General features: G+C 47.8%; 1 protein-coding gene across 10 annotated transcripts in view; it reads left to right on the top strand.

Annotated features, from left to right (window-relative positions):
• The window catches only part of CELF4 (CUGBP Elav-like family member 4), an 861,314-nt gene that overhangs the window by 291,184 nt on the left and 546,731 nt on the right, over window positions 1–23,399 (top strand). The window lies entirely within an intron of this gene.

The raw sequence follows: 23,399 nt of genomic DNA, 5'->3' as shown, positions 1-23,399 counted from the left end.
AGCTTCCTTCAGCAGCTTTGCGCTGGTGGCGAGACTGTGCCAGGCTTGGAAGAGTAAATTCCTCTGTTCCCCTCTGCTGAGAAACTCAAACACAACGAGGGCAAAAACCACAAAGCAGAGAGGCCCGTAGGCTGGCAGAATCCGCTTGTACCTCAGGGCCAAGGAAGTAATAGCCGGGTCTCTGTTAGAAATGTGGTTGGTAAATGTAATGTTTACAGAATAGGTAATGGCTCAATAAGCAGGTGGGCTGGCTTCCCAGATCCTTGAGGGATGTTCACTGCAGAGCATCTGCAGCTTGGTTGATACCACTGTGATGTGAACTGCTGGCGCTCCTTGGAGAGGGAGCTGTTCTGTTCATTTCTCTGGTGGGGAGTTTGACGAGACCAAGCTTGGATTCAACTTCTGTTTTGCCTGAGTCACTAGACCGTGTTGGGGGAGGGTCGGGGAAAGGTACATACCATTAAGTCTGAGCACTCCATGCTCTCAGCCACATACTGCTATGCAGAGCTGCATCTTTCAGGTGTGCAGAGTTGTTCTCATTAAAGACCCAGGCAGAGCTAGGCAAAAATTAATTACCAAACCCTGTCAAAGGCTCTGGTCTTGCTGGAGACTCCATGCTCAGCCCAGATGCACTCAGGATGGCCAATCTGTACCAGCCTTGAGCAAAAGTGGGACAGATTCCTGGTGTTGTTTCAAAACTAAGGTTACAGATTGGGTCTCAATCTGTATCTTCCCAATGAGCAGACCAAACCCAGGCTCAAAACATGCCTTGAATTTTGACTTCAAAATCAAGATCTGAATCCAAATGATCCCAAACTTCAGAATGTTCAGATTCATCCTATTGCATAGTCTTGAGATGCAAATGCAGAGCGGAACCTACTAAGATAAGGTTCAGATCCATCCCCAGTGAAAACCATGCAAAGCTCATGGCTTTGCCACAAAATGAAGTCAAATATGGCAGTTTTGAGTGAGACTGGTTTTAGTGTGTGGTCTGGTAGCTAGGGCATTAGTCTGGAGCTGAAGAGAGCTGGGTTCTAATCTTGTCTTGGACTGTGACCTTTGGTGATCATTCTGGGTAAAATTTTCAAAAGCACCTAAGTGACTTAGGAGCCCAAATCCTATTCTCAGAAATGATTCAGGCACTTTGCAGCCCAAGTCTTATGGGAAGTCAATGGGGCTTAGGCTCTGAAACATCTAAGGGTATGTCTACACTGCAAAAAAACCCAGAGCAGTGAGTCTCAGAGCCAGGGTCTACAGATGGGCTGGTGGTGTGGGGCTGAAAATAGCAGTGTGGGAGGGGCTCAGAGCCCAAACGGGAACATCTACTCTGCTATTTTCATCCGTGTAGCACAAGCCCAAGTCTGTAGAACCAGGCTCTGAGACTCGCTGTTGCAGACCTTTGTTTGCAGTCTTGATGTACTCCCTGTCCTTTTTAAAAATTGGACTTAGGCAATTTATCCTTCACCTCTCTGTGGCTCGTTTTCCCCTGCCACTCTCTGGCTGTCTTGTCTATTTAGGTTTTAAGCTCCCCGGCGCAGGCACTGTTTCTTACTATGGGTTTGTCCAGTGCCTAACACAACGGGGCCCTGATCTCAGTCGAGACGCTCTATGCATTCCCATAATACAAATAATAATAGAAAAGGGATCTGGACAAATCATTTTCCAAAGAACTGCTGTTCTCATGTATAAAGCAGATGTGCCTGACATGGAGGAATTCTGGGATACCTACTGATCATAGAATATCAGGGTTGGAAGGGACCTCAGAAGGTCATCTAGTCCCACCCCCTGCTCAAAGCAGGACCAATCCCCAGACAGACTTTTGCCCCAAATGGCCCCTCAAGGATTGAGCTCACAACCCTGGGTTTAGCAGGTCAATGCTCAAACCACTGAGCTATCCCTCCCCCTTTTTAAAGAACCACAAGTTCCTCTGTAGTTGACAGGATTCAAATCTGTGCAGGGGGCCCCAATTGATCTCTAGTCCAGCACCGTAACCACTTGGCTACAACTACTCCCCAATAGTTCCCTTTGTTTCCTTTTTCCATGTTTTTTTTTAATGCAAGTGGAATCTGAGTTTCATTCGATATGGGGAATGATTAGTGGAGTACAATCTGCAACAGCTGGCCACGTAGAAGCCTCTAGTAGGCCGCAATGAGACCAAAACAGGTCAATTTCACAAGCTTAAAAAGAATCACTGCTGTCCTTAGCAGAGGCCAAGGATTTGAACAGGCTTGGAGGCTGAAATCTTCTCTCACCTTTAGAGTGGATCCCATTGGCAAGGGGGCGAGTTCTCCTGTTCTGTGGATAGACACAAAATTCCAGACTCCACAGGTGCTAAACCAGCCCCCTCTCCATATTCCCGTTAAAGAAAGGAAATAACGATCAAGTTTAAAGGGCCGTGGTATTTAGAATTTAGTATCCAATTTTCCAGATGCACCAAGAAGAAATGACTCCCTTCTAGGTATAGGAAATCTAGACTGCAATTTTAGTTAGAGAAGTGACTAAGAATAACCCTTTCCGATCTCTACCTGTCTGAGTCACATCTGAGCACTTTACTGACCCAAGAAAGTTTTTACGGCTGTCAGCTCCGCAGCGCCAACATAGCAACAGGAGAGTGAGGTGGGTTCTTTTTAGCTTGCTCCTTTAGCGGCAGCCTTGTCAGCTGCCCTGTCATTGCAGGATCTTTCTTATTAGTGTGATGGAGAAGCCAGAAGAGAGAGAGACTCCCCCCCACCCCCAGATTCCAGGTTGAACTTGTGATGCCAACCCTTGATTCATCAATAACCGAGCTGCTTTGATAAGAACTATGTTGAGTGCAAACACCATTTCTCACTAACAGAAGTCATGGGGCTAACGTTCTGTGCCAGCATTTTGAAGATTTAGGGTTTATCATCTCTTTCGATATAGTTTCATGGGGGTAACTGAAGACAGAATCAGACTATTACTGTATGGATTTGAGATCTTTAATGTCTCTGTTAGCTTCTGTACTGTGAGGCTTTTGTTTCTTCTGAATGTTTTGATTATTTATCCTCAATCATCTCCAGCTTTACTGGGAAATTCTCCCTCTGATGGGTACTCTGCTGAAATCAGTGGAATTGTACAGTATTAGAGCTGGTCAGATGTTGTTTCTTGTTTTTCTCGCAGAAAAAAAGTTCAGACTTTTTCTTTTAAAAAAATACTTCTTTTTTTTTGGTAGAGGGTTGTATAGAAACATTTCGAGGTTTTCTGTTCTTTTGACAAAAAATGAACAATATTGAGGAAAGTGTGATCATTTAATTGAAACCGCAATTTTCAATCAGGAGGAAAAATGTGGATGAAAAGTTTTTGACCAAACCCTACACAGAAGCCGGCATAGAGTTAAGCCCTGTAGATCTATACATTGGAACCCCATGAGGGCAAAGTATCAGGGGGTAGCCATGTTAGCCTGTAGCCACAAAACCAACGAGGAGTCCGGCGGCACCTTAAAGACTAACAGATTTATTTGGGCATAAGCTTTTGTGGGCAAAGTCATTTTCTCCTTAGTACCTAGGATCAGGATTTCATTGCAACTGGACAATGCTTTGAAATGACTTTCTACGAGCAGCAATTCCCTACAAGCAGCTTCCATTGCCTGTAAACCGTATTTATGTTTAAAAGCCGCCAGAGAAGCACTGACTCTGATGAAGGTACAGTCTCGGCCCTCAGAAGCTGGCAATCTAAACAGAAGTTGTATTGTCCCATCTGGAGCACCGGGCAGACCTTATGGAAGAATTTAGGGGAGAAGTGTGTCAGGGGCGGGGGGAGGCAAGGCTAGCAGTTAGGCATCAAAAAAGAAGGACAATAAAAACTCTGTAGACACATTATCATAGAAATAGGTTGCCCTGCAGCTGCTCCACTCTAGGTATATTAACAGCTCTGGGATTCCAAGAAACTACTGGACAAGAATAAACTTATAGTTGGCAGAATGACCGCAATGGACTTTTTCATTAACGACGGTCTCGCAAAGAAAGGGCTTGCTCAGGCGGAACAATTAAAAAGCACGGGGCTGCAATCAAAGGCGATTGAGATTCCCATTCTCTCTTTCTTAGCGGGCTCTTTCTCCCTTGCTGCCTCTTTTCCCACTCTCTTGTGCTGGTGGTGGTGGTGTTTTAATGCGAGGGCTTCCCGGGGGCCGGCGTTAAATCTTCCTCTGAATTAGCATCCCCATTCCCCAGGGAGGGCAGCGGCGGTGATGACTAAGGGAAAGGGTGATAAATGTTAACAGAAACACTTTTGCAGAGTGCTGATGTTGTGTTTTTAAAACGCGCACCTGCACAAAAGATGCAGAGCGAGGGAAATCGCTCCATCTTTATTGGAGACAAACGCACACGGAGACACGGACATTACAGGGATGACCCAGTGTAGCTTCGCCGGGGAGTTGCATGGAAAGCCACGGGGAAAGGAACTGAATGAGTTAGAGAGGAAGATCGGTCTGTGGTTAAGACACTCGAATGGCTTCAATTTCCAGCTCTGCCACATGTCTCCTGTGTGACCTTGGGCAAGTCACTTAGGCCCAAATATTTAAAAGTATTTAGGTGCCTACTTCCTATTGAAATCAATGGGAGTCAGGCACCTAAATATCTTTAAAAATCTGGGCCTCTGTCTCTCTGTGTCTCAGTTCTCCATCCCTGCTGGGGATAAACATTTGGGAGGCAGGGATTCTCTTTTCCTGCTCCCGTGTACAGCACCAGCACAATGGTCCCTTGATCTCTACTGTAATAAAAATGATAAATACTAGCAATATAGCCAAATGTGGGTTTGTCTACAGGTTGCATTGGTCTGCACAAGCTGAGGTGTAAATTTTAATGCACAGCCACATGGGATGCACCAAGGGGTGTGTCTACACTGCACACTAAGCGCGGGTCTGTGCAGGATCAGGGCTTGTGGGCTTGGTGTTCCCATGGCTGTGTTTGAGCATCCACACTGCAACGGAAACAGGTTTACAGTCACTGGACCGGGTCTCACAGCCGTCTTAGCAGATCCAGTTTGTGATACTCAGCCCTTCTGACTTGGGGATGCAGCTTGACCTGTATTCATGCTGCAAAATGATGGAGCTTGGGCCTGAGTCACAGTGGGACGAGGCTCTGATCCACCCCTGCTAGCAGAGTCCTAGGACCCAGCTGCTGAGTGCTTGCTGACCTGAGTCAGACTGACTCGTGTGTGGATGGAACCGGGGCTTGGGCTCAAGCCTGAGTCAGACCCTGAGCTTAGTGTTCATTGTGGGCCCTGCTGGTGTGCATGAATGTGGCACTATTTGAAATGGGACTACAGTAATGGGCGCTAGGGAACTTCCAGTGCACGCCTGCAGTTGGTGTCCACCCCTGCTGGTGTGGAATATGGTGCCAGGCAGAGACGCGCCTAGTTTGGATGCTAGGCCAATGCTGGAGTGTGAAGCCGGATCGGAGCTGAAATTATGTGCAAGTGGATCTTGTCATCCGGCAGACATCCTGAATGGTGGAAATCTCATGAGATCAGCTCTTCCCAGGAGCTTTCCAGAATGTTGGGCTGAAATCTCCTGAAAATCCAGCTGTGTTCTCATGCACAGCCAAAGCAGAGCTGGGCTAGGGGCTCCTTCCATTTCTGGATGAAACTTGACATGAAAAACAGTGTCTGGGGACAGGTCAGTGTCTGAGGACTCAGATCCCGCCGTCCCTCCTCTCCACCTCCCCTGAAATCCAAAGGGGGTGGAGTCGGGAGTTCGGCGTTTGGCTTGTCTCTAGTGATAATGCAGAATATGTAAAAGGTTGCCCTGAAACTGACACATCATTTCCCTTTGCTCCGCCTCTTCCTGGGTCTGGCTTTTAATGGTCGTCCACGACAAGGCCTTTCTCTGGCATTGTTTCTTGGGTGTCTTTATTCATTTATTAAATCTTGACGATGAGATCTTACGTTCTTTCATCCGTCGGGGATCCCAAAGTGCTGTACAAGGTATAGGCTACACGGTCCCCTCCAGGTGCTGCCTGGCTTCGTGGGGCGGGCCTGAGGAGATGCACAAGGAAGTGGGGCAGCTGTAGCTGACTCAGCTAGAATTCCTTTGGGGGGCTCCCCAGGGAGTGTGATGATAGCTCTGCCACCCTTTAAATGGGTACCGCATGCAGGGCCGGCTCCAGACCCCAGCGCGCCAAGCACATGCTTGGGGCGGCATGCCGCGGGGGGCGCTCTGCCTGTCGCCGGGAGGGCGGCAGGCGGCTCCGGTGGACCTCCCGCAGGCGTGCCTGTGGATGCTCCACCGGAGCCGCGGGACCAGCAGACCCTCCGCAGGCACGTCTGCAGGAGGTCCACCGGAGCCGCGGGACCGGCGACCGCCAGAGCGCCCCCCGCGGTGTGCCGCCGTGCTTGGGGCGGCGAAATAGCTAGAGCCACCCCTGACCGCATGTGCTCCCCCACTGTATCTGACCTCTGTTTTGCTGCCTCGCTTGGAGTGGGGCAGAGGCACTGGCCCCTGGTCCAAAAGGAAAGTACTGTTAACCCTCCCCTCCTCTTTACAACGGGCTGTGGTTTTATGATGACGACAATGGTACAATGAGAGGAAAGACAACAGCGTGTTGTATTAATAGAGGCGGGCTCAAGTGCCAAATTGGGCTCTGGCTCTAGATGTCTGGCTCTTGATTTAGTTGGGGATTGGTCCTGCTTTGAGCAGTGGGTGGGACTAGATGACCTCCTGAGGTCCCTTCCAACCCTGATAGTCTATGATTCTGTGTTCTCAAGTCCAGGGCTGTTTGTTATCTGATGTGTTGGCTCTGCCCAAAAGGCAGGACCCATTTGCAAATTTGGGATGCAAGTTCAGATCTGAAACCCCCTCCCCCTCCCCCTCCTCCTCCCCCCCACCCCCACAATAGTTTTGACGTGTGCAGCTCACGGAGCTTGCTTCACGCCCCTCGGTGGTTGCATGTACATAGATCCCACCCTCTGAAGATCTCAAAATGCTTTGCAAGGGTGAGGCAGTATTCATCGTCTTCCAGGTATTGAGAGGTAAACCTCCTGCTGTAGGCTTTCATAGCACGAGAAGCCAGGTCACCTGACCCCTGGCTGCCACCAACAGACCAAGCTGCTGCCGACGTGCTGGCACAGCCTTATAACACACAACTCCGAAGAAGTTGCAACCCTCTGCAAACTGCAGTGCACTGAGCCAGCAAAGCCACGGACTTCATCCAGAGAGGAAGGGAGGGGCCGAGGCAGAGAGACGGAGTCAGATGCAATGTTTAATTAGGATGCTAATTTCATGACATCATGCCTCTTGGCCTTTATTCCATTAATGAAGCTGAAAGTAGGCCACAAACTACAGGGATTTACTCTTCCCTGTTGGGACCGTGTTATATTTGTCTGTCTGCTTGCATGGAAAATGCAGCATCATTCCCAGTTGTTAAGTTATTCCATAAACATTCACCATCCACTCTCCTCTTCCTGTAGCCTCATTTATACTGCATGCTTAATGCCCTGTATAATTTGGCTTTCTTTGCATACTGATGTGAGGATAGAGAGAGATTTTTAAAGAGAGATGGGCAAAGTGAGTTCATGCACAGCCACCCCTGAGTATGTCTCTATGGGTTAAACTCACGGTGTAAGGCCTGGATCCCAGGTTACTGCGAGCTCCTTAAATAGAAGCATTGAATCAGGATAACGGGGAATTAATGTTAGCTTGATAGATTATATCTGCACTGTGAGATGAGTACTGAGATTCTTTTAACTCAGACCTTACTTGGACCAAACTTCCATGAAAATAAATGGGAACTTTTTCTGGGTAAGGACTGATTAATAATAGCGCTTATATAACAAATTTCATCCGTCGCTCTCAATGTGTTTTACAAAGGAGGTAGCATTGTCCTCGTTTGGCAGATGGGGAAACTGAGGCAGAGAGGGATGAAGGGACTTGCCCAAGGTCACCTAATAGATCAGTGTGAGATGAATAAACAGAGGCCTCCTCCAGTGCTCTAACCACTAGGCAGCAGTGCTTCTGCACTGCATTGCTGTCTCCTCACAATGAGGCTGAGCTGAATACCCCTGGATGGGTCATCTGCAGCTAGCATTGAGCCTGGAAAGTCCTGGGTCTAAAAGCATGAATCTCTAATGCTTGAGCTAAAATGTCCCAGCTGTGTGAACTCAAAGCCGCTGGCGGACTCAGAAATGTGGTCCAGCCATTAAACCAGGACCTAGAGCCACACTGTGTAAGCGTGTAGGACAGCTAGTCATTTAAAGCAGAGCTCAGGGCTCTTGTGGTGTCTTCATAGATGTTAAGGTCAGGGGCATCACTATGATGATCTAGTCTGATCTCCTCCATAACACAAACCAGAGAATTTCACCCAGCCATGGAAGGGATTGTTGTTCATTAACACTAGAACTGAGCAAATGTTATTTTGGTGACTTTTCTTTTGGCTTCTTTTAATAGGCTTTTAAGTTCATTCTGTCTCCCATGTTAATAACCCTTTTATGTTCCCGTTCCATGAACCTTTATGCCCTTGGGGATTACTGGCAGGAATATTCACAGAAAGCAAATTGCAAAGCCACGTGCCTGACCATTTGTGGAAACTGACTTGGAGATTCTCATGCAAAAATGTGTGCCACTCACCCAACCCGAGCGCAGAAACAATACCATGTGACTTAATGTGACCAGTCACAATGTAGTTTGAATTTCAAATATTTGCCATCCGTCCATAGGGTGAAGAATTTGAAAATTGGTCAACTAGATGTTGACGTTCTTCCACACCTGCACACTCAGAGACTGCAGCTAGTGTATGCAAAACGTGGTCAGGGCCGGCTCTACTGGTTTTCCCGCCCCAAGCAGCGCGCCGAATTGCCGCTGCGGAGGGCGGGGGCAGTCCGTGTGCCGTTAGGGTGGCTCGTGTGTTTCCGCGGTGGCGGCAATTCAGCGGCAGCTTCTATCTTCAGCCAGCTGAACAGGACAGGTGAACATAGAAGCTGACGCCGAATTGCACCGCCACGGAAACGTGCGAGCCGCCCTAACGGCACATGGACTGTCCCCGCCGTCCGCTGCGGCAATTCGGCGCGCTGCTTGGGGGCAAAAACACAGGGACTGCTGCCCCTTGCAGATTGCCACCCCAACCACCTGCTTGGGATGCTGGTGCCTGGAGCCGGCCCTGAATGTGGTGATACTTCTCACCTAGCGTATGCTATACTTGTGCTCCAGAGATTCTACATACTTCCAGCAGGCTTCTCAATGCAATTCAAGGCATTGGTTTAGATCTCTAGATCCCTTTATGGTTTGGGGTTTGTGTATCTTAGAGCTGGCCCCCTTCTCTACAGACCTCGCTCTGATAGTTGGGCTCAGCTGGGACGTTTGGGCTAGCAGCCCCGAGGTCGGTATGCAGGAGTCAGGGGTAAAGGCTTTGACTCAGGAAATCACCGTGCCCCTTAGGCCAACAGAGGCCGTGTATGCAGGGGCGGCTCCAGGCCCCAGCATGCCAAGTGCGTGCTTGGGACGGCATGCCGCGGGGGGCGCTGTGCTGGTCGCCGGGAGGTCGGCAAGCAGGCTGCCTTCGGCGGCATGCCTGCGGAGGGTCCGCTGGTCCCACGGCTCCGGTGGACCTCCCACTGGTGGAGACGCGGGACCAGTGGACGCCTGTGGGAGGTCCACCAGAGCCGCGGGACCGGGCGACCGGCATGGGGCGGCGAAATGTCTAGAGCCGCCCCTGCGTGTATGCAAATGTAGGTGCTGCTGAAGAAGGTATCTGTTTGGTCACACTTTTACCGGGGAGGTTGTACGAGGGATGGCGGGAAGCTTTCATTGGTTTGGTGGGGAAGGGGGAGTTGTTTTGTTTGCAAGAGCTAATGCAGTTTTAACTGATGGCTGGAACGACCAGCAAAGTGTCTGCAGGTCGAAACTAAAATCCCAAACCTCTTGTGTTGGGCTAGTTTGGGGGAAGCAGCACAGGGTTTTCTCCTGCCCCCTTTCACCCGTGTTCTCGCAGGGCCCGTCTAGCTCTCTGTGTGCTCCTGAGAGCCCGGAGTAATGTTTATGTGGCTTGTCTACTCTAATAACTCCTCCGGTCGGAGAGGCACCCAGCCCCGTCCTTGTCAGCACTCGCCCCTGCTTAGAGGCGTGGGAACTAGGGGCATGGGGGGGTGCTGCAGTAACCCCAGGTTTTGCACAGGGTCCCGGCCCCGCACCCAGGGGCTCTGCTGCCGGCCCTGCACCCGGTGTCCTGGCTGCCAGCCTTGGCCTCAGGCTCCCACCCGCCCCCAGCTCTGGCCACAGCCTCGGACACCTCGCCCCTGCCCACGTCCCCCCCTCCTGGAGCCACAAGCCTGCTCCTGGCCCCAGCTCTAGGGAGTGGAGGGGGCACGGACTGGGGGGGGACGTGCAGCTCAGCACCCCCACTCTGAAAACTGTTCCAGCGCCACTGTCCCTGCTCCCTTTCTCTGCATGGGGCACCCCATCTCCCTCTCACATCCAGGCAGGAATGGCCTTCTGCCCCACAGCCGTTCACTGGGCTGAGCCGTCACGCGGGCGCCTCTGTCTAGCAGCGGGGGTCAACAAGCCAGCCCTTGTGTGTTGTTTTATAAATACGTCCTCCAGTCACTGGGTCAGCAGCATAAAGACGGGAGCCTGACAAGTGCTTAGCAGACGCCCTGACATCCGGAATCGGGTCTCTGCGAGAGGCTCCTCTCAGCCACGGCAGCACATACTGTTCTAATGGGGCTGTGCCAAGTGACTTCTGGGTCAGTGCTGATCTTTGGAAATAAGTCTCAGTGGGGGATTGATGACAGAGCTCCTCTGACCTGAGGGAAATCGGCAGGAGGAAAGCTCCAGAGGGGAGACGGTGGTGGGGAGGGGAGACGCTGGCAGACATGAATATCAAACCCTCTTGAGCCACAGAGTGTCGAGAAGTTCAGGAGCCTTTAAACTCTCCTCACGGGCTGTTTTCCAGGGAAGGAAAACAGCTTTAATCTGCGAGAAGAATCCCAATTTGTGTTTGAAAGCATATGTTTGCGTTGGGAATCAAGCAGCCGGCTCTGCGGTGCTTAACTAGTAGGTCAATGGGGCGGCCTGGGAATTCAGCTCTGCCGTCAGTGCGGAGAGTTTATCTGCACAGACTTATGCTGTCATGGCAGTCACCAGGAGTGGCATTTGCGCCGGGGAAGGAGCTGGGAATGCGGGTGCTCTTAAGAAAGCCTACAAAGCCCCTTTCCGAAGGCAGACGGGCTCTCAGGAAGCATTAGGGGCCTGACTGACCATCACTTTGTGCTCTCGTGCTGGTGCAAATTCAAATGCTTCCATAAGGATTTGGTGGCATTTTAGATCTGCTTTGCACTGGCAGAATCAGCTACACTAAGGGCTGGACAACAATGAATGAAACCCTACACCTCTGCCACTGCTGAAGGCAGGATCCATAGACTGGTGACCCTATCGTCTATTTTGTTACGGCGGAGCCTATGGTTTTGATGCGGGCCTGATCCTGTAATGTGCTGAATACCCTTAGCTCGCACTGACTTCAGCGGGAGCGTAGGGATGGGATGGGATCCTGTGTGTTATGGTGACCGTTTACCAGTAACCAATTACTTGCTTTGCATCTCACTGATTTTTACTCTGATTAAGAAAAAGCAAGAAATCAAGAAAGAACCAATGTAAGGCCTTGTCCACATGAGAAAGTAGCACTGCTTTAAACCTAAGCTATGAACTCAAACTGGTTCAGTTAAATTGATGCAATTGTGCCATGTAGATGAGACCAAGTCCCAAGGAGAAAAATCATAGTGTGTTTGTTACTCAGTCATTACCAGACATCTAGAACTGATGCTCAGAAATCCACTCCACACCCTGCTCTGAAACATCGTACATTTAAAGGTGCAGTACACAGGAAACAGAATCAGAACATGCCCCTGCACTTACATTGAGTAGGTCACACCTCCTGCCGCTACCACTTTCTGACTACTATTGGTAGAGCAATTGGTTATTTGTTCTTTATCTCATCTCTCTACACAAAACAAAGCCGAAGGGGATTACTGTTTGCCATATGCAGATGGGGAAAGGGCATCCAGCCCTTTGGACATTTCAGATCCAATCCACCTCTGACACCCCATTCTTTCCTTTTCCCTCATGTAAAGGGATGCTGTGGAAACTCCAGTAGAGTGATGTCTCCTGGATGGAGGGAGACTTTAGATCTGCTCACCTTCTTCTCAGATTTTCTTAATATATGGAGATATACCTATCTCACAGAACTGGAAGGGACGTTGAGTCCAGCCCCCTGCCTTCACTAGCAGGACCAAGTACTGATTTTGCCCCAGATCCCTAAGTGGCCCCCTCAACGACTGAACTCTCAATCCTGGATTTAGCAGGCCAATGCTCAAACCACTGAGCGATCCCTCCTCCCCTCATAGCACTGGAAGAGGGGGGAACCTAAAAGAGGGAGAGGGGAGTTGACCATCTGAGAGCGGGTTGGATGTTCTCTGGTGGAGTGCGTAATTTGTATGATGGGACCTCCCTGAGGAGATCAGGTCAGGTGCGTGTATTCATTTCAGCCAGGATTCTAGCTCAGCTGGCTGGAGGCTGGAGAGTTCGAGTTAATCTGCTAAATCTCCCGAGGTTGGTTTTAAAGAGCCTAGGCCAAGTCCCACAATCCCATGGGGAGCAGCTAGGTGACAGCAAGGGGCAGAGGTGTTAGTATATATATATTTGGTGAGTCATTTGGAGTTTTGTGTGCAGTTTTTTTGGTCTCCCATGTTTAAGAAGGATGAATTCAAAAAAAACGGCGGTAGAAAGAAGACTAGAATGAGGAATGGAAAAATGAAAGGATGTCTGAGGAATGGAGTTTGTGAGACTTCAGTTTGTTTTCCTTAACCAAAAGAAGGATAAGAGGAGAATATATTTGAGGGATAAATAATAGGGAAGGATAAATAATAGGAAGGAGAGGAGGCTAATCAGGACACTAATGTATGTGGAGGACAAACGGATATCAATAAATTGTCAGGAAATGAAATTTAGGCTTTAAATTAGACGAAGTTTTCTACCAGAGGAGTGCAATTCACAGGAAACAGTGGAACAGGGGAACGAGAGGGAGGGAGACCTGACTTTAATAAGATAAGCTTAAGAAGGATGTGGATGATAGGATATGATGTTTAACAATAAGTCAATAGGTCAATAACGTGCCACAATGGTAATTGGTAGTAAAAAGGGTAGTATGGTACAAAGTACAAAAGGGGAAAGTGATGGGGTGGTCTGGCTCTGGAGAGTCTTCTGCGTTCAGATGCTCTGTATTTGGGGTTGGGATTTTGGGGTTTTTTCTCCAGGGTAGGCAGTGGTACCCCCTGAGGTTTTTTTTTTTCAAGCATGGGGGGGGGGGGGCGCTTGCTGGTGATTATCTGCTACTTATCTGCTTAAATCATGATTTGGAGCATTCAACAGCAGAGTCAAGGGAGAGAATTAGTTCAGGAGTGGGTGGATCGGCTTATGTGGCCTGCATCTTGCAGGAGGTCAGACTAGATGATCATAATGGTCCCTTCTGATCTTGAATTCTATGATTCTATGAATTCCAAACCTCTAAAGTCCAGTCATGTTTCCTACTGAGCTTATTAATGGATGTTGGGAGTTGTTTGTGTTCAGCATTATGAAGAATAGAGTGAGACATAATCTGTTCCTCCTTCTTACTGCATCCAGTAATGGGGGAACAAGGGAAGACTTGATGAAATTAATGGCTGGTAAAAGTAGAACAGGGGTAGGCAACCTTTCTGAAGTGCTGTGCCGAGTCTTCATTTATTCACTCTGATTTAAGGTTTCGCGTGCCAGTAATACATTTTAACGTTTTTAGAAGGTCTCTTTCTATAAGTCTATAATATATAACTGAACGATTGTTGTATGTAAAGTAAATAAGGTTTTTAAAATGTTTAAGAAGCTTCATTTAAAATGAAATTAAAATGCAGAGCCCCCCGGACCGGTGGCCAGGACCCGGGCAGTGTGAATGCCACTGAAAATCAGCTCGCGTGCCGCCTTTGGCATGCGTGCCATAGGTTGCCTACCCCTGAGGTAGAATGAATGAAAAGATACACTACGCCATGTGCCAGTGCCCTGTGGGATTCACAGCCACAGGAGGTCATTGAGGGAAAAACTGTGGCTGGATTATTAAAACAGGTTAGATAATTTTAGTACCATCAATAACATGTACAGTTATATAAAATGAGATGATGAGGCTAATCAAATTTCATGCTTCAGGGCACAAGCTGATTGCCTTCAGGGGTCAGGAAGACCATTCTTTTCCTCATGCACAGCACTGTACACTTGGCTAAATGCTGTGTGTAGGGTTTTTTCACCTTTCTCTGAAGCATCAGAGCACTGACAACTGGTGGGGCAGGCTTCCAGATCTTGAGGGAGCAGGGGTCTAATGAGGCAGAAGAGAAAGAAGCAGAACTCAAGCCTTCTGATTAGAGCTGGGTGAGAAATGGGTTTCCGATCCCCCCAGAATTGTGAAGATTTCAAAACCTTTTCCTATTCCAACTCAGGATGAAATGCTCAAAAGCTTTCACAAACCAAAAATCTGAAATAAATATGGAATGGGTCGCTCCAAACCTTTCATTCTGAAATATTTCTTTTTTGATTTTGACCACTTATTGATACACCTCTACCCCGATATAACGCCACCCGATATAACACGAATTCGGATATAATGCGGTAAAGCAGTGCTCTGGGGGGACGGGGCTGTGCGCTCTGGCAGATCAAATCAAGTTTGATATAACGCAGTTTCACCTATAACGCGGTAAGATTTTTTGGCTCCCGAGGACAGCGTTATATCGAGGTAGAGGTGTATATATTTTACTAAATATTGACTTTCATTTAAAAAAGAATAGCCCTTTGGAACCGATAGAAATTTTCATTTAAAAAATGTTGAAATGGGATGTTTTGACCATTTTAAAACTTGTTGTCCCCATAATTATTTCCAAACTGGAAATCAGGTGAAACTGTCCCTATCTTGAGAAGTTTCATTTTTGACAAACTGGCATTTTCGGACCTGAAAAGTTGTGTCGAGAGATTCCCAACCAGCTCAGTTTCTGCTGCTTATTACTGCTCCTCATTCTGAAGAGCAACCTTTCTTGAGCCTAATGATGAGTACTGGTCTGCTGCCTCTGCTTTAAAAGCAGAAATGGGCTGGAGAAGAGAAAAATCGGGATAACTTTTTAAGTGAGTTTGGATTTATTACTTTGATCCAGACTATTTCTGCTTGTAGGCTACAGAAGGAGCATCCTTAATTGTGCCACTGCCAGGGATGACACACCCATCTCTCTCTCCCCCTCAGATGGTCTTTCCTCATCCCCTACCTGTTAAGTGTCAGGAGTCAGGGGCTGCAGCGGAGTTGGTGTCCAGACACCCTAACAAGTGCAGCTGGTGTATAGTCACTTGCCTGATTGGAGGGAAGAGGCAGCAGACCAGCTCTGAAGCCCCATAGCAGCAGTTGCTCAAATGCTCAAAGCATTTGCCCATGGCTCCAATTGCTCCTGTGCTTTGCTTGTTCCCAGCCTTGCTCCTGCATTGGCCTCACTCCAGGTAACCTGGCTCTGATCCTCCACTCCAATTCCTGGCTTGTGACTCCATATCTGGCCCTTGGCTCTGGTATCTGGCCTCTGATCCTGGGTTCCGATCCGTGATGATTGACTCCCGCTCTAACCACTGGGATGACCAGCCACATCCTGGTCTCTGACACTGGGACCTGATAATTTCCCCCTGTCCTATGGTAGCCTATCATCCACACCGCTAACACCTCCATTTGAATTTGCCCTCGTTTCCCGTTCTCCCCCCAGAAGCATGCATGGTACGACGACGAGACAGACATGTTCCTCCCCTCTCTCGCCTCTGGAATCTGTATCAAACTCAGACAAATTGGGAAGCTCCGTGGAGACCTGTGCTTGATGTCGCAGAACAACCTGTGGTGTGCGCTTTGAAAGGCACAAACTGGGAGTGACCTCTTCACCGGCGGAGCCTTTTACTGAACCTCTCTTTATTAATGTAGACAGATGCAGAACGCCCCTTCCAATACTCTTTCTACCCGAATGCACGGGAAATCCCCAGTGATTTTTGTGACCCCGCTGGGGGCCACAGAGATTTCTGTCTTGCAATTAGCTGCTATAATACTTTGGAAAAAAATATTGTGGAGGTGGGTTTTTGGGGGGGTAAGGTTCCCTTCCTTAATTAATCCCTGCTTCCTTCCCCTTCCTTGGACTCCTCCGCACTCCCTCGCCACCATTTGCATGGCCCCATGCCCGCTTGTCTGGCAGTGCAGCACTGCGTCGAGTGCCCACATTGTAAATTCAGGCAGCGGTGTGGGACACTGCGTACTGAGAAAAGGGGTTGGAGGTGTCACCTCTCAGTGTATCACTTCTTCAGTCAGACAGTTCCATGGGGTGCATCTTTATTCTTTTTATCCAGCTCCCAGGCAAAGCTAGGATTGTCCCCCCAGTCTAAGAGCCGATGGGCCGACCCGCCACACTGAAGTTCTTAGTGCGTGCGTGTTCCTAAGACGTATGTTTGCCCAACGTGGCTCGATGAGTCATTCCCGCTTGGGGCTGGGAAAGGGCGAGAGGGACCCTTCTGCTGTCTGGTTAGATACATGTATGGCCCCCGACCTCAGGATAGTGGTACCCAAGCACCTCACAGACATCCCTGAATAGCTCCTCCCTGTGCCCCTATGATCATCCCCATTTTAAAGACGAACTGAGGCAATGTGACTTGCCCAAAATTGTAGGAAATGTGTGACAGGCCCAGGAACCCCAAACCATAGCTTAAGCACAAAGGCTCCAATAGACCAGGGAATATCCTTCATTTAATAATACCTAGCTCTTGTCCATTAATGCTTTGTCCATTAATGCAATTTCCAAAGCTCTCTCACCAACAGAAGTTGGTTCAATAAAAGCAATTATGGTATGTCATCCACCTTGTAGCTTTTTATCTGTACATCTCAAAGTGCTTCACAAAGGTGGACAGTATCATTATCCCTTTTTACAGCTGGGGAAACTGAGGCACAAAGAGGGGACGTGACTTGCCCAAGGGTGCCCAGCAGCCAAGCTGGGAATAGGCCCATAGTCTCCTGAATCCCAGTCTAGAGCTCAAACCACTAGGCCACACTATCTCCACTTATTACATTGGCTGCTTTGTCCATTAATGCAATTTCCCAAGTCATCCAATCAGGGTTTTGTCAACTCCAGCAGGCAGGGGCAAAGATAAACACCAAGAGACTTGGCTGGCACCCCTGAATGTATTGGGGTTCACTCTGAGGGCAACCATGCCTTGAAACTATTTTCAGAAGGATCATCTCTGGAGAAGCAGTGATCCTGAGGCATGAGCTCAGGAAACTAGTTTCAGACCATGCCGTAGTGTCATTCCTCGAAGCACCACACTCAGGCCAGACTGAGGTGGCTGTTTGGAGAAATGATCAAACAAATAGTTGGTGCACGCTCCGCCCACTAGCCAAGAGCTCATTCTAAAGGAGTAGACCGCATCACAATAGACAGACACTTTATAAGCCTTGTGTAGACTGAGGACTTGCCCCAATCAGTCATCGGTGTAACTGCATCATTGCAACCCTAGGTAGAAAGGCAGCACCGCTCTTTGCATTGGTGGTGCTCACTCCCATTTTCAGCTCCACCAGTTCAAATTGCAGCGTAGCCTGTCTACACCAGGGATTTGCAGCTATGGTGGTGGTTGTAGGGCTGGTATCCACATCTAGACATGTACCAGCAAGGGCTCTTTTCTTTTCTTGGAAAACTATCAAGATGTTCTCTGGAAGATTAATACCTTCTTCTGCTCCCGTCCTCCCCTCTTTACATTTTTATCGCTCTGGATGGCCCAGCCTTTCCCTCTTAACGCTGTGCTCGATGGTGATATAAAACCCAGACGGAAGCGCAGAAGGCAGCAGCCAGGTTAGAATTTAGGTTATGTCCTCTGAGTTCTTTCTCGAAATACTGCAGGCTTACTTTGTTGTTGGAGCATCTCCCAAATTTATTATAATGCCTTCTATTAAACAACAAGTTATTTATGTATTTATGATTTGTATTTTATGCATATATAAAGAGAGAGCGATTTCTTTGTCTCAGAATCAACCATGCTCGTATGCCTGAGTTGGTGTGTGTGTGTGTGTGTGTGTGTGTGTGTGTTTACCGTCCCTCTTTATGAGCAATTATCAGTAGACTGAGTTTTCTCTCTTTTTTCAGAGGGTGGCCTCACGAAAGATGGGTAGGGTGAAAATGGGTGCAATGCAGTAAACCTGGAATCGATGCAAGGAACCCAGAAGGTTTGCTATACCCTTGCCTCATTAAGAACTCCATATCTGCTCACTGACTAACCTTGCAAATCAGTTCATGCTCAGTAAAGGAAATTGATTACTTTCCATTGCAATTAACATCTGGTCCTGGGTCAGATCATTAGGATAATTTGTTATAGAAAAAAAAACCAAGGGAGCTAGCTACAGGGTAATAAAGTTTCTTCTGGACCCAATTAAAGATGCACTCTGTGGCTTGTTCTGCGGGACTTTAGCCGTCTCTTGGGGATTCTTCAGGGTAAAAGAGAAACATAAGGTGTGGTGGGTGTGGTGTAGATGCTATGTGAGTAATGTACCCCTGATGGCAGGAAGTGATCATTCTCAGCTCGGTATTCCTGGTTGCTTTCTGGATTTCTGGTGTGATGTATGGAATCTGTTTGGTGAGGAACAAGGAGATGAAGGGATGGTGGTGACAGGGTGAACCTTAGTGGGGAGACAGGCCGATATTTTGTTTGGATCCATTCCCAGAAGAAGATTCACGTTGCATTTCGCATTCTGATTGTCTCCGAAACTTGAAGCGAAACTCAGCCAAATCAACAGAGTTTAGCCGGGTTCGAAATGGAATGATGAATCCGTCCCTTTAAACAAGCTGGGCCCGAGTCTCAGATTTGTAGCATGACCAGCCAAAACAACTAAACACAGCCAAGCCTCTGCACATTGTCTTTGCAAACAGGTTTGTATGGTGTCAGGGAAAGCCTCTTTAGGAACTCTGCTGTAGGTGGAAATAGAGACCATAGTGTTTGTGTGCTTAACCACAAATCATATTGCTACAAATCCATGGCTGCCTAGCGCTTCATGAGTATGGGTATCCTGCATTCTGTGGCCGCGTAGAATTTCATGGTGACAGCAAGGAAAGAAATTGGATCTTCCTGCTCCACAAAGACAGGCCCCTGCTTCACAAACATAGGCCCCTAGCATTTGAGCTCAAGGAGAATCACCTTTAGCAGTAGAGGGTCTATGAAACACAGTTGGACAGTTCTGATTCCTTTCAGTTGCGGGCAGCCTCACACATCCACACTTCCCAGTCTATTATAATATGTTTCCAGTTAGGAAATACCATGTTCAACTATAATTAGGTCTCTGACATACACCATGCTTAAACTAAGGATGAGCAAACAGGCACAAGTAAAATAAGAGCTGTTTCTCTCCAAACTTTTGTCCAAATCGCGAACAAAACTTTGTTGGCTGTTTTGGGAAAAAAGCAGTTAACTCCACCTTCCCCTGCCCCAACTATGACTATATTTCATTTTCATGCAAAAACAACGAGGAGTCCAGTGGCACCGCAAAGACTAACTGATTTATTTGGGCATAAGCTTTCGCGGGTAAAAACGCCACTTCTTCAGATGCATGGAGTGAAAATTAGTGATACAAGCATAAATATATACTGGCACATGAAGAGAAGGGAATTACCTTACAAGGGGAGAACCAGTATTGACAAGGCCAATTCAGTCAGGATGGATTTGGTCTGCTCCCAATAATTGATGAGGAGGTGTCAATACCAAGAGAGGGAAAATTGCTTTTGTAGTGAGCCAGCCATTCCCAGTCCTTATTCAAGCCATCAGTATTAGAAATGCTGGGATAATGTGAGGTCCCCATCATACTCCCAGCCTGATTGGAATCAGGAAGCTCTGCACAACTCTTCAGATATTTAACCCAATTTTGTAGACTTAATAGTTTGGATAAACTTTGCATAATCATCCAAGTTTCTGGGTGATCACTCAAACCTAAAGCCAGGACCTTTTGAGGTTTACTCATTGTGCACTCTAATCTCTTTGCTTTGGCAACAAGAGGGGCCCTACCGGGAGTTTGCAGAGGACTTTGGGCTAGCTCTATGCATAGGCGTAAATTTCACCCTCAAAGAATTTGATTTATATGGCTGCAAATCCATAAACCCACTGGTTCCAGTATTCTTTTGTTCCATGTAGTCACGTCAGTGGAGGTTGGAAACAGCGCATACATTTTCTAGCGATGGAGAAACGTCAGGTAGTTCTGGATAAGTTTGATTCTTATGAAAGTTGCACCTACCTCGGAGCTGGAAACCTCCTCACAGCAGGGAAGTTTGGACCTGGATCCAAACTTCACAGCTGGCCGCTATTTTTATCACAGATCTGAAATCTGGAGGGCGCTGGAAGCAGATTTCAAGATCCAACTTTGGATCTGAATTGTGCAGTTTGACCACTGCTTTGTTCGGAATGAACGTGAAGCTATACACTGTGCTGAAATCAGGCCATGCCTCCCAGGGCAAGGCCCTGCTTGTTCAATGTTAAGGGTCCACAGTATTTCTCATGAAGGTTGCCTACATTCAGTGGAATATTATATGCAGTAGCAGCCGCTGTGTCCTAAGCACTTTCCAAACAAGGCGTTGGGTTCATTCTTCTGAGGAGCTCTCCATATAGGGACAGACAAGCAGACAGGCTAAAGGAAAGGGAAAACAACAGGCATCATATGTCAAAGTCAGCAGAAGGCACTGTAAGCACAATGGCAGAAGTGTTGAGAGGGATTTAAATGCCGCTAGGGTAGGGGACTGGGGAATGAGAAAAAGGTGACTGTATCATGCAGCGGACAGGGTGCAACATTTAAGAAGGCATAGAAGTAGCGTGGTGGTCCATGAGGCCTCCAGAATAAATAAAAGTAGCCCTCTAGTAAATGCCTGCACTCGTTGTGGTCCTAATTAATAGGATCTCAGCCGTTCTTCTGACTCTTGGGGTGCTCTGAGAGAGTCCTTTTCCTTGCTGTTTTCTGATGCTATTTCCTTTTAAAGAAAGGTCCATTTAATATTTTTTTTAAGTAGTTGGAATTAATTCTTGTCAAGGCCAACAGCTGTTTTGTAAGATTGCTTCTAAATTGGTAATTAATTAACCTATTACCGAAGCAGGAGGGGAGCCCTGTTTGTCGAGAAGTTAGAGCTGATATGTAATATGTGGGGGGGGGTTATATCAGGACCTTGGCTCCACTCTTCGATCACTTTGGATGTTACCTAACTATGCATTATATTTGAACATGAATCACAGCTCCTTGGTCTTTATATTTCCTAAGCCAGAGCTTGACACAGGGAACTATGGGTAGATCTCATTTATTATTGCTTAATTAAAGGCTCCATGCACAAAGAGATGCCTCTCACTTCACTTTAGCTAGCCAGCATGATCATAATTGTACTGATGTCGGGGCCAGCTTTCTAAGTAGCTAATGGAAGACACTGTGAGGAAGATCTCAGCTATTCTGCTGGGAATTCTGCACAACAAAAGTCACATTCATAATTTTAATTAAGAAATGGGATTTTTTTCCATTGGGCTGCACGGGAGGGTTTGTTTGTTTTCCTGGTAAAGTGCCAGTCCCGAGCATTACAAGGTTGCAACAGGAAGATGCAGGGACAGACCGTCCACTAGGATTTGATGAAGGGGGTATGGTGGCCTAGTGGAGTGAAAACAGGACAGCTAAGTTCTGACTGAGGAATCTTTACAACTGGTGATGATACAAGAGGCAGGTAACATACAACGTGTCCTGGGGGCATTTGCTGGGGTTAGCAGTTAGGAAAAACATTCTTCTAGACTTGAACAAATTTGACCTGGAGTTGTCGAGAGAGTGAGCGAGTAAAATATCAAAACCCCACGATGGCATTTTAGACTGAGTGGCTTTCCTGACCGCAAGTGCATCTTAAGGAAGCGTCCTGCATTTCCGGGATGTGGTCAATTCTGCCTGATGCAGAGCTGCACTGCGCAATAGCTGGCTGAAACACGCCTCTTCTGCTTTTGTTTGTTGGCTTCCACTGAGCAGTTTGCGCAGAGCGAAGAGCAGCTCGCATTGTCGAACCCGTGCTAGGCTAGCTGTACTCCAGCTGGCTTGCTGAAGACAGAAGTGAGGTGTTGGCAGTGCAGGCACTACCTGACCCACCCTGGATACAGACTCACTCGTGAAACAGACACTGAACAAGCACTGCGGTATCCTGGCTTGGATTTTTAGCAAGCTAGCTAGACTACAGCTAGTGTGGGTCCGTCTCCATGAGCTGCCATTCCCACCCCTGGCTGCAGTGTGGAGAGACAGAACAGGAGTGCACAGGAACGTTGCCACTATTTCAAAGAAGTTAGAAATTGCCGATGTGCAAATAACGAGAGGCCGATTATCCCCAAGGAAAAAGGGAGTGGGGTTTGATGAATAGTAAACAAAAGTTGCTTCCTACCTGGGAATACTGCTGAATGCTCCGGTTCCCTTTAGACACAATTATTGTAGCTAGATGCTCCGAACAAGATCGGGGCCACATTGTGCTTGGCGCTGTACAAAGTGTAGCGGGAACATCTACACTGCAGTAGTATCGCCAGGGCAGGGCAACCTGAGTACATATGTAGGATTGCGGCCACACTTCTATTCTTAGCAGGTCTACCCAACGTAGGATTACGCCTTCCAGCTGCAGGGTAGACCTACCCTGCATGAGAAAGGCCCTGCCACAAGAGCTCACTGTTTAACTAGACAAAGGGTGGGATGGGAACAAAAACGTGATACTTACAAACGTGTAAAAAAGTCCAGCAGGGCAGACAGGAAGGTAGGATTTGGTCTTCGAATTCAATTTATGTTGCTACATGAGTTTCCCCCATCTCCAGATCCTTGGATGGCGGATATTGTTCTCATTTATACTGGTGTAAACCCATTGTCTGTGGTAGGGCAGCGAAGGCCAGTGATGCATCCTCCCGAAAGGCCAAAGTTGTTCTGAGCTCATTCTGGAGGGGTGCAGGAGATATGAGTCACTGCTAAGACTAGAGTGAGAGTCTGTCTGACTTCTGAAACGAAAAGCTCTTCTGTTGCTGCGGGAGAGATGAGGTTGCTCTCCAGCTTCTCCGGCCGGCCGCTGAACCTGTAGATTATATTAAATTAACCCCTTCCTTATAGCAGGTAACCATTTCACCCAACCCAGAACCTCTGCTTCAGTTTTAAATCCCGGCACTGAAATTTAGGAGTCCTATTTCTCTATTTTCAAAGTGATGACATACAAGGTAGAGCCTAAATAATTAAACTTAACCTCAGAGAGCTTAGGACTCTTTTCACAGTGACTGGAAGGTAAATGAAGAGGAGAATGTCTTCAAACCAGGAAGTGGCCTATAAACTTGTATTTCAAAATGGGAGTTTGGTTTGAATATG

This window comes from Mauremys reevesii, linkage group 6 (assembly GCF_016161935.1).
Source record: "Mauremys reevesii isolate NIE-2019 linkage group 6, ASM1616193v1, whole genome shotgun sequence".
Classification (NCBI taxonomy): Eukaryota; Metazoa; Chordata; order Testudines; family Geoemydidae; genus Mauremys; species Mauremys reevesii.
The sequence above is the reverse complement of the archived record's forward strand: the minus strand, read 5'-3'. Positions and strand labels throughout refer to the sequence as shown.